Here is a 12401-nt window from a genome sequence, read left to right on the forward strand (position 1 = left end):
TTTTAAAGAGGCAAAAAATAAAAATAAAAATGAGAGAAGATATATTTTCAGGAATGTTTACTAAGCTATGAAACAGACGGACAAAAGGTAATATATTAGTAGATCTGAGGAAACTGAATGCTACACCAGCAATAGGGAGAAAGCTAAGAACTGACCCTATTTATATTGTGGAGCAGAGGCCCTGGGATTGGGACCATCAGGTATCTGATACAGTAAAGGCTGAAAACAGAATGATTGGTTGAGAATCTGTTTAAGAAGCAGTTGGAATCCCTGATTCCTTCCTATATAACTAAGCTAATGATTCTTCCTTTTCTACTTTAGGAGAAAACTGTAATTTTTAACCCCTCCACCCCCAACGGAGGTAGTAAGAGAGAGGCTCTCTGGACCACTTCGTAACAGGCACACTTAAAGATGTATGTGGGTGTTCCTACTTCTCCACAGCCTCGTCAGCATCTATTGTTTCTTGGATTTTTAATAATTGCCATTCTGACTGATGTGAGATGGTATCTCATTGTGGTTTTGATTTGCATTTATCTAATGATCAGTGATGTTGAGCTTTTTTGTCATATGTTTTTTGGCCACATAAGTGTCTTTTGAGAAGTGTCTGTTCATATCCTTTGCCCACTTTTTCATGGGGTTGTTTATTTTTTTTCCTGTAAATTTGTTTTAAGTTCCTTGTAGATTGTGGATATTAGACCTTTGTCAGATGGGTAGATTGCAAAAATTTTTCCCCCTTCTGTAGCTTGCCTGTTCACTCTGATGATAGTTTCTTTTGCTGTGCAGAAGCTCTTCAGTTTAATTAGATCCCATATGCCAATTTTGGCTTTTGTTGCAATTGCTTTTGATGTTTCAGTCATGAAGTCTTTGCCCATTCCTATGTCCTGGATGGTATTGCCTAGGTAACAAACCTACACATTCTGCACTTGTGTCCCAGAACTTAAAGTTAAAAAAAAAAAAAAAAAAAAAAAAAAAAAAAGATGTGTGTGGGCTACCATACCAAAAGCAGATAATTACATAGTGAAAGTGAGAACTGGTAACCTTCCTACCTTCTAATATGCCAGCATTAGTCTTTGTTTCCTTTTTGGCTTGGAATTGAAGAAACACAGTTGTCTTACTAGATTACAGATTCTTTCCTATTATTTTCTGAAGAGAGAGCCACGTCAGAAGCAAAGTTCCTGTCATATATATATTTTTTTACATTATTGCTTTCTGTTTTACTTTTCATTATTATTTAACCTGAATCTTTCCAGCATACAGAAAAGTACAGAAAATAATATGGAACTCTAAAATACTCCTTCTTAGTTTTAATAAATGAAGATTTTGGCATATATCTCAGATCTGACTTAAGAATTAATTATTTTCATACTTAAACCCCTCTCATCTCATTCCCTTCTCCTAGTGTAACCACCATATGAAGTTGGCAACAATCCTTCTCAAGCATGTGTATGCGTTTCTTGTGTATGTTAGTATCTACAACCATATAAAGTATTGTTTGTATGAGTTAGAGGTTTATATAAAGGGTTTCATACTGTAGTTATCCTTTTGAAATATACCTATTCATTTACTTTTTGAGGTTCATATTAATAAATGTAGATTTGGTTTATTTATTTTAACTTCTTTACAGTAATCTGTTTCAGAAATGTATCTATTATTAGAGCCGGGTGCGGTGGCTCACGCCTGTAATCCCAGCACTTTAGGAGGCCGAGGCGGACAGATTACGAGGTCAGGAGATCGAGACTATCCTGGCTAACATGGTGAAACCCTGTCTCTACTAAAAAATACAAAAAAATTAGCCAGGCGTGGTGGCAGGCACCTGTAGTCCCAGCTACTCGGGAGGCTGAAGCAGGAGAATGGCGTGAACCCGGGAGGCGGAGCTTGCAGTGTGCACCACTGCACTCCAGCCTGGGTGACAGAGAGAGACTCGTCTCAAAAAAAAATACAGAATTAACTGGGGTGGTGGCACGTGCCTGCTGAGGCAGGAGAATCGCTTGAACCCAGGAGGTGGAGGTTGCGGTGAGCTGAGATCACACCATTGCGCTCCAGCCTGAGTGATAAGAGCAAAACTCTGTCTCAAAAAAGAAAAGAAATATATCTATTATTCTATCGATGGGCATTTGGATTCTTCCCAATTCTTAGTTGTGTCAGCACTACATTTAGTATACCTTTCTCCTTATGCTTGCATTAGGCAATATGCACACGTTTTAACCTTATTAAATGTTTGATATTGACAGATTGCTCTTCTGTGGGTTTATGCCATATAAACACTTGGTATTTTCTGTTTTTTTAGTTACTGCCGGTCTGATAATTATCGAATGCTGTTTGTGTGTTTGTATGTGTGTTTTAAAAATAAATTTCTGTAATAACTAGTACAATTGAGAATTTCTTCATTTGGCCACCGTTGTTTTCTGTTTGATGAATTACCTATTCATATTCTGTGTCCATTTTCCTGATGGATCATTTTTCTTTTTTCTTACTGATTTGTATATGTGTGTGTGCGCTTGTATTTTGGATATTAATACTTTGCCAAGTATATATTTTGGTAATTGAATTCTAGTTGAATTGCATTATAGTTGGAAAACATAATTTACATGATTTTAGGTGATTCCATTTTAGAAGCTTTGTTGATTCATTACTTACAACTTTTTGTCTTTTTAGTGGTTGCTTTAGAGTTTTTAATACAATTGCTACCACATTGTACATTAAAGTAATATTATACTACTTCATCTGTATTACAAGAACCTTAGGCTGAGCGCAGTGGCTTACGCCTGTAATCCTAGCACTTTGGGAGGCCGAGGTGGGCGGATTGCCTGAGCTCAGGAGTTTGAGACCAGCCTGGGCAACATGGTGAAACCCTGTCTCTACTAAAAATACAAAAATTTAGCCAGGTGTGGTGGTGTGTGCCTGTAGTCCCAGCTACTTGGGAGGCTGAGGAGGATTGCTTGAACCCAGGAGGCAGAGGTTGTAGTGAGCCAAGATTGTGCCACTGCACTCCAGCCTGGGAGACAGAGCAAGAAAAAAAAAAGTCTCCAAGAAAAAAAAAAAAGAACCTTAAAAACAGTATACTTTCATTTTCTCTCTCCTGGCCACCGTAGTATTTTATGTCATAGATTTTACTTCTAAATATTTTATATATTCCACAACACATTGTTATTAATTGTGGTTAAATTATGGAGATTTCTAACAAGTCTTGTATTACCCATTTATTTACCATATCTGGTGTACTATATTCTTTCGAGTAGATCAGTTTCTATCTGTTATTTTCCTTTAGCTTCAAGGACATCATTTACCATTTCTTTAGTGCAGGACTGCTGGAAGCAAATTATTTCTTTCATATGTCTGACAAAGTCTTTATTTTATGTTTGAAAGGTATTCCATATGAGTATAAAATTCCATATTGACTTTTAAAGAAATGTTGCTCCATTGTCTTCTAGCATTGTTTCAGATGAAAAGTCTGCTGTCATTCTTATCTTTTGTCTTCTTAATGAAATATGTTTCTCCCAGTTTAAGATATTGTTTTTATGGATGTAAGCATTTTGATTATGATGTGCCTTGCAATAGAATTTTTACCCCCGTTTGTGTTTTTTTGTTATTGGGTTCTTTGAATTTTTTTAGATCTGTAGATTTATAGTTTGCTTCAGATTTAGAAAATTTTTGGCCATTATTTCTTCAGATATTTTTATGTCCCCCTTCCACTTTGGGAATTCCAATTACATATCTCTTAGGCTAGTTGAAGTTGTCGTTTAGGTCACTGATGAAAGTTTTGTTCATTTTGTTTGATCTTTTTCATCTTTCTAGTTCATTTTGGATAGTTTCTATTGCTGTCTTCAATTTTTTTCCTTGTAGATTGACTTTTCCCCTTATTGTAGGATATATTTTTCTGCTTCTTTGCATGTTTGTTTCTTAGATGCCAGAAATGATAAATTTTGCCTTGTTCAGTGCTGAATATTTGTGTAATCCTTTATATATTCCTGAATTTTGTCCTGACATGTAGTTAAGTTACTTGGAAACAGTTTGAATCTCTTGAAGCTGGTTCTTAAGGTATGATAGGTAGGACCAGAGCAATTTTTTGTCTCTGCTAGTTTTGCCTCACTACTGAGACAACCTTTTTGAGTACCTGATGCGTGTATATTTCTTGGTTTTTCTACTCTGGCTGCTGGGAACATGTAATATTTCTGGCCCTTTGTCTGGAAAGCATTGTTTCATATAGTTGGACTGGTGTTTTGTTGTTTAAGGCAGGAATGTAAATCTAGTCCCTTTTACTCCATTTTTGCCCAAAGGGAAAGCTCAATTTGCATGTGTTTAGTCCTTTGAAATTGATAGTGATTTTCATTGTAGCTCGGCATTATCTGTTTTGTAAATATTCCACTTGCATTTGAAAACTGTTTTTATTCATTGTAGTGCTTTATAAATATGATTATGTAGAGTTGGTTGATATTATTATTATTATTATTATTTTGAGATGGAGTCTCTCTTTGCCACCCAGGCTGGAGTGCAGTGGCGTGATCTCTGCTGCAACCTCTGCCTCCCAGGTTCAAGTGATTCTCCTGCCTCAGCTGCCCAAGTAGCTGGGATTACTGGCATGCACCACCCCCCTCGGCTTATTTTTATATTTTTTGGTAGAGATGAGGGGCTCACCATGTTGACCAAGCTGGTCTTGAACTCCTGGCCTTGGGTGATCTGCCTGCATTGGCCTCCAGAAGTACGGAAATTACAGGTGTGAGCCACCACACCCAGCCAGTTAATATTATTAAAATTGTTTTTCCTCCTTGCTCTGTTAGTTGCTGACAAATGTGTTACATTTATAATTTTAATTATCTATTTTTGTTTTCTTTTTTGGTAATTTTTGCTTCATGTATTTTGAAGCCCTGTTATTAGGTGCAGTTCATACATGTTTAGAATTTTTATGTCTTCTGGATGAATCATCTCCTTTATTATTATTATGAAATGGATATGTTTATTGTTGGAACTATTTCCTGTTCTGAAGTCTGCTTTGTCTGATACTGATATAGCCACAGCACCTTACTTATAGCTAATGTTTCCATAGTATAGTCTTCTTCATGCTTGTACTTTAATTCTGTCATTGTCCTTATAAAGTGTGTGTCTCTAACAGTAGGTAGGTATTTTTCTCTGTTGTTTTTAAAAACATAGTCTAATAAGTGCATTGAATTGAAGTGCTCAAGTCTATTTAAATGTTATTTAATATAATATTGATATGGTTGGGTTTGAGTCTACACCATGGTATTTGTTTTCCATTTCTCTCTTCTGTTCTTTATCACCTCTTCCTCTTTTCTCGGCTTCTTTAGACATCATTAGGTTTTCATCATTCCATTTTATCTTCTCTGTTTTTCATGTACTTCTTTTTATTGTAATTTTAGTGTTTTCTCTAAATACCACAAAAGGCCTTTTCTCCCACACAGTTTATGGTATGCTACTTCAAGGACAATATGTTTTTAGGCAATCTTGAATATATGGTATTCCACTCTAAGGAAAATGTGAAACTTTACAATAACTCAGTTTACTAAACTTCTGCTTTTTTTGGTTCAAATCATGCTACAAATCCCACCAAACTTTTTTTTTTTCTTTTTTTAAACATTGTTATTTTGGCTTTTGAAGATAGGATACCAAAATAAATAAATAAATAAATAAATAAATAAATAAGAACGAAAACCCGCCAGTCTCTTTTTTTTATTTACCCAAATATATACCTTTTCAGATGCTCTTCATTTTTTCTCGCATCCATCCGGATGATTTCCCTTTTACTTGTATAACTTTTTTTTACTATTTCTTGTAAAGCAGATTGTTTTGCTCTATATAGAAGCTTTGGGTTTTCTTTTTAAAACACTTTAAAGATATTTTCACTGTTCTTTTGTTTCTGATGAAATCAGTAGTCATTTTTACCATCCTTCTCCTAAAGCTAGTATATCATTTTTCTAACCACTTTTAAGACTTTCTTTTTGACGCTGGTTGTCAGCAGTTTGACTATGTTATTCCTACATTTTATTATTTTTATATTTATCCTTCTTGGGTTTCATGGAACAAGAAGGTCTGTTCTTTTTTTTATTTTGTTTGTTGGCAGCGAACAAATTCAATGCCTAGGATTTAATTTTTGAACATGATGAGCCATTACTTATTCAGCCTTTTGCTCTACTTCTTTTTCTGTAAGTTTCTAGTCATATGTTGTTATAATGTTTCATGTTATCTTATAGACTTCTGATGCTCTGTTCTTATTTTCCTTTTTTCTCTGTGAATTTAAATAATTTGTATTGAACTGTGTTTGAGTTTGTTATTCTTTTCCTCTGTTATGCCTGCTTTGCTCTTAATTTCATTCAATTTTTAAATTTTAATTAATTCATTTATAAAATAATTTATTTATTTTTTTAGGAGCAAAGATGAGAGACTGACCTCTTTGGTTTTATTCAGGAATTTAGCTTAGTTGGGACTTAATTGCTGCTTGAGTTAGTTTCAGTCATTGGCTTTAAAGAATAGTATGCATTTTTGGTTTATCCCCTTTTTTGCTACTGTGGAAGTAACCTTTTACATTTTAATCTGAAGGGGATTAAACACTGTTTTTTTAACTGAAATGTTTTGTATTGTGAAAGTGCTGTCTCTGTGATGCCAGTGCTTCCAAATTTAAGTCACTCATTATATGAACTGTTGTCACTTTTTGTAAATATTCCTCTTATGCTTTGAAGCATGTGTGTTCTGAAATTGTTTCAAGGATTTATATTCTTTATGTCTAATATCTTTCTATTTAAAATTTTCTATTAAAATTATTTAAAAATAAAACCCCAGCTAATACAGAAAAAGTGGATTAATTTACTAATATGATTATGGATTTTTCAATTTTCCTTTCAATACTGTCATCTTCTAGTTTTATATCCTTTCAGTCTTTTTGTATTTAACTTTTAAGTTCAGGAGTACATGTGCAGGTTTGTCATATATAGGTAAACTTGTGTCATGGGGGTTCGTTGTACAGATTATTTTGTCACCCAGCTATTAAGACTAATATCCATTAGTTATTTTTCCTGATCTTTTTCCTCTTCCTGCCCTCCACCTGCTGGTAGGCCCCAGTGTGTATTGTTCCCTTCTATGTGTCCATGTGTCCTCATTGTTTAGTTCTCACTTGTAAGTGAGAACACGCGGTATTTGGTTTTCATCCTGTGTTAGTTTGCTAAGGATAACGGTTTCTAGTTCCATTTATGTTCCTGCAGAGGATGTGATCTCCTTTTTTATGGCTGCATAGCATTCTGTCGTGTATATGCACCATATTTTCTTTATCTAATCTACCATTAATGAACATTTAGGTTGATTCCATGGCTTTGCTATTGTAAATAGTGCTGCAGTGAACATACATGTGCATGTGTCTTTATAATAGAAGGATTTATATTGCATCGAATATCCTGGTCACATATACCCTTTCAGGACTGAGCCAGGAAGAAATGGAATCCCTGAAGAGACCAGTGAAGAGCTCCAACATTAAATCAGTAATAAATAGCCCTACCAGATATACAAAGAAAAGCTGGTACCATTCCTACTGAAACTGTTCCAAAAAATTGAGGAAGGGGCACTCCTCGCTAAGTATTCTATGAGGCCAGCATCATCTTGATACCAAAACCTGGCAGAGACACAACAAAAAAAGGAAACTTAAGACCAATATTATTGATTCACATCCATGCAAAAATCCTCAACAAAATACTGGCAAATTGAATCCAGCAGTACACCAAAAAGCTTATCCAGCATGATAAAGTAGGTTTTATCTTTGGGATGCAAGGCTGGGTCAACATATGCAAATCAATAAATCTGATCTATCACATAAATGGAACTAAAGACAAAAACTACATGATTATCTCAATAGATGCAGAAAAAGCTTTCAATAAAATTCAACCCCCCTTCATATTAAAAACTCTCAATAAACTATGTATTGAAGGAACATACCTCAAAATAGTAAGGGCCATCTATGACAAACCCACAGCCAACATCATTAAATGGGCAAAGACTGGAAGCATTGCCCTTGAAAACCAACACAAGACAAGGATGCCCTCTTTCACTACTCCAGTTTATTCAACATAGTAATGGAAGTCTTGGCTGGAGCAGTCAAGCATAGAGAGAAAGAAAGGGAATCCAAATAGGAGGAGAGTAAGTCAAACTATCTCTGTTTGCAGATGATACGGTTCTCTATCTAGAAAATCCCATAGTCTCAGCTGAAAAGCTTAAGCTGATAAACAAGTTCAGCAAAGTCTCAGGATACAAAATCAATGTACAAAAATCACTAGTATTCATTTCTTTCAGTACAAAGACTTGGGAACTACCTGACTTATAAAAGGATTTGTCATCTAGTCTTTAGAGTCATTCACTTTTCCAAACTGCAGTATTTTTTATTGCCTTATTTTGTTATTCCAGAGAATTTTATAGCCCAGGGGCATGTATCAAGGTAAACTTCTGGGTGGGTAAAAGATAAGTGACAAGACTGCCTGCCTTGCTGCTCTCCCTTCCTTACAACCGTCTGTACAAAGTGAGAATAGAAAATTTGATGAAAGAGGCTAGAATTGAGAACTGGAGTGATGTCTCGTGAGCAGACATGTTTTAGAAAAAGAAAAGGCAGATGGTGGAGAATTAGGGAATGAATTTCCTAAAACGCTCTGTGTCCACATACACTTTTTAAGATCTTCCTGCATTCTCAGGTATGTCTGTACCCTTATTTGAAGTCTGTTGTCTATTTATACAAGCAGAAGTGAATATCCTTTAGAAGTTTTCTGTTGACAGTAGATTTAAGGAAAATACTGTAGTCTTCTAGAGAAAAATTATTACCTAAATAGTAATATCCTGTGTAAAGTATGGGATGATGACTCCTGTTTGTGAAACGTTATCTGCACATTTTATAAATAGGGAATCTGAACCCAAGTAGGGGAAAAACACATAAAGTTATCTAGGGTTTTTTTGGTTAGAATTTTAAGCTAGGCACAGTGGCTCACGCCATAATCACAGCACTTTGGGAGGCCAGAGAAGGCAGGTCACTTGAGGTCAGTAGTTCAAGACCAGCCTGGCCAGCATGGTGAGACCCAGTTTCTACTAAAAATACAAAAATTAGCCGGACGTGGTGGTGCAAAACTGTAATCCCAGCTACTTGGAAGGCCGAGGCAGGAGAATTGCTTCAGCTGTGGGGACGGATGCTGCAGTGAGCTGAGATCGTGCCACTGCACTCCAGCCTGGGAAACAGAGCAAGACTCTGTCTCAAGAAAAAAAAAAAAAAATCTAAGTAATAAATACTTCTAATTTACAATGTCATAACGTTATTAACAAGATTTATAGCAAATAGCAGCAGTCCCTAGTTCCATTACTCGCATTCCCTTGTATCAACTTTCTAGAAGGAATCTTTTCAATTTTTAATTGTTTTTATTTACTGAGCACACTCTCTCTCTATTATGTGTGTGTGTGTGTGTGTGTATATATATATATATATATTTTTTTTTTTATTGAGAGAGAGAGAGTCTTGCTCTTTCATCCAGACTGGACTGCAGTGGCGCGATCACGGCTCACTGCAGGCTTGACCTTCCTGGGTTCAGCTTCCCAAGTAGCTAGGACCACAGGCACGTGTCCCTACGCCGGGCTAGTTTTGTATTTTTGTAGAGATGGGATTTCGCCATGTTGCCCAGGCTGATCTTGAACTCCTGAGCTTACCCAATCTGTCTGCCTTGGCTTCCCACAGTGCTAGGATTGTGCAGCCAACAATTCTATATTTCTAAATAACTAGCCTATGCCATTCTGCTTGGAAAGTGTTATGCAAAAAAAAAAAAAAAAAAAAAAAACATGTTTGCCATCAAAATGGCAGTTGTTCTACTCTTGAGAAACTATTGTAGAGTGAACTGTACTTGGGAAGATGAACTCATGCTAACTAAACCTGTAAGGACCAAATTACTCATTTATAGTGAAATATATAAAAATCAGTTACATTAATTATTTACATAGTTTTGACCAGTGTGTTTTCTCCCAGTTGGAAAGACATCTAACTTACCATGTAACAGAAGGATGCTAAAGCATGGAATTGGAATAAGAAGAGTTTAATACGCAATTCACGTATGTAATTATATTAGGCTGTGATCAGGCAGTTGCTTCCATTCCCATAATAAGGATAATTTTTTCTTTTAGAATACAACAAAATTTAGTTGCAGAGAAGGATAGAAAAATAAAGAAGACCAATGTTCTATAAAAATTTGAAGCATATTTCATGTCACGTGGTGGATACACTCCCTCTTGAGACACTTGACTGAACCAGATGGGACAAGTGTAACAAAAACTTGCTGTATTGTAAAGAGTACTCAGAGTAGAGAGTAAAATACTAAATATGTGTATTTCTTTCTTTTTTTCTAAATACGTTTCTCTTTATTCTTTTTCTTACACGCTTCCTTATCTGAAAATGGGAGAATTGGGCTAAATGATCATTACATGTTTTTTGGAAGTTTTGACAATTGTAAGAGATGTATAGAGAATTGACTTCTTGGACTTCTATTTTTAGTAGTGGAATTACTTTCATGTTAAAAATTCCGCACCTGTTCTAGTAGAACATTATATGGCTAGACATTTCGGTATAATTGGTTATACTCTTTGCATTTTTTAAAGCATTCTCTTTTCTTCCACTATCTATTTTTTATAATTTTCTTTCATATTTGTGAAATTATAGTTTCGTATTTGCCATTCATCTCCTTTCTTGAAATTCTTCCTTTAAAAAGATTAAACTGCAGAAGAAGGTGTCATGTGGTGAATTCCTGGTGTATGTAGTTGGCTCCACTTTCCTTTTACATTGACACTTTGGGGACTTTCCCCTTCTTTCTACAAATCAATTGCATTCTTGTCGTATTTACATATTCTAGTTAATAGATTGAAATGAAGTGTTTAAATTTATAATTTTGAAGATAGTTTGTATACTTCCTTTGTAAATGAACTGTCACTTTATTAGCTTGGAGTTACTTTTTGTATAAAATTGTTACTTTTTAAATAAACTGTGGTCTTTGTCCTCTAGACAAATAATCTGTAGATAGTTAGAGATAACTAGTGTAAAGGAGTCCCACAAACAATGTGAAAGACTTGGATACTTTGTCATCGTTGTTGAGACAGAGCCCTTGTGAGTTTGTTCTGTGTGACAGATTAACTCACTTGGGAAGAATGGGTCTAAGGTCCAGTCAAAGTCAGTTTGTCTTGCAAGAAAAAATGTCAATCTTCATGATACTATGTTTTGGAAATGTATTCAGTTATAAAACATATTATTTCAGTTATATTTTTTAATTGGAGTATCCTATTGTGATTGTCAGTTCATATTTTATCTCTCCTTGTTTGCCTTGACTTGTAAATTACATTCATCTGTTTTGCCTCTTATTTTTTAAAATCCAAAGGTCTTCAAGAGGCATAGACTCTAGAAGTGGGTGTGAGGCAGTCATGCTTATTTGTAGTACGTGTTATGTCTTACTGATTCTTTTGATTTTAATTGGCTTATTCTTATCATCTGGGCACTTGTTTAACATAGATTCCTGGAACCTTTTCTAGAGCAACAGGATCAGAATTTTAAAAATCTGACCCAGTGTCTGTTTTAACAAATGCCTCGGGTAGTTCTGTTGCATAGCCAGGTAAATTAAAGTTTTATTAATCTTTTTTTTAAAATATATTTTTGTTTGTTTTGGAGTCGCTCTACTGGGCTTTTTTATTCTTCATTTCAAGTATATAAGAAAAAATTAGAATGATGTTTGTTCGTAAACTATCTCTTATTGTTATTTTGTTTTTAGCTTTTGATATTCTTTTTATATATTTTTATCAGATTGACCTGGAATTCCTGGTTCTTGTGAATTTTAGCAGTAAATGGCCAGACGCGTTGGCCCATGCCTGTAATCCCAGCACTTTGGGAGGCTGAGGCGGGCGGATCACGAGGTCAGGAGATCGAGACCATCCTGGCTAACACGGTGAAACCCTGTCTCTACTGAAAATACAAAAAAATTAGCCAGGCGTGGTGGCGGGCGCCTGTACTCCCAGCTACTTGGGAGGCTGAGGCAGGAGAATGGCGTGAACCCAGGAGGCGGAGCTTGCAGTGTGCACCACTGCACTCCAGCCTGGGTGACAGAGAGAGACTCGTCTCAAAAAAAACAAAAAAAAAAAAAACAGTAAATGATATATACTTGTATTTTTATGTTTTGCTACTCAGAAAATGTCAAGGCTTGTTATACTTTCATTTATCTGTTCTATCTTTGTTTCAATTACCAATTTCAGTTACTCCCAACCCACAAGCTGTCCGCTTGATTATATTAAATTTTTTTGTTTTCAGATGTTTGATTTTGCCTGAAATCTTCCATAGAAATATATTCTCACATCTGTGAGTAACTAGGTAATAACTAGAAATAGTAAATTTGACTTTTTAA

At 35.3% G+C, this 12401-nt stretch overlaps 1 protein-coding gene across 19 annotated transcripts in view; it reads left to right on the forward strand.

Moving 5' to 3' along the window:
• Window positions 1-12401, forward strand: part of COP1 (COP1 E3 ubiquitin ligase) — a 264253-nt gene that overhangs the window by 45206 nt on the left and 206646 nt on the right. The window lies entirely within an intron of this gene.

The sequence above is a fragment of the Papio anubis genome, chromosome 1, assembly GCF_008728515.1.
Source record: "Papio anubis isolate 15944 chromosome 1, Panubis1.0, whole genome shotgun sequence".
Taxonomy (NCBI): domain Eukaryota; kingdom Metazoa; phylum Chordata; class Mammalia; order Primates; family Cercopithecidae; genus Papio; species Papio anubis.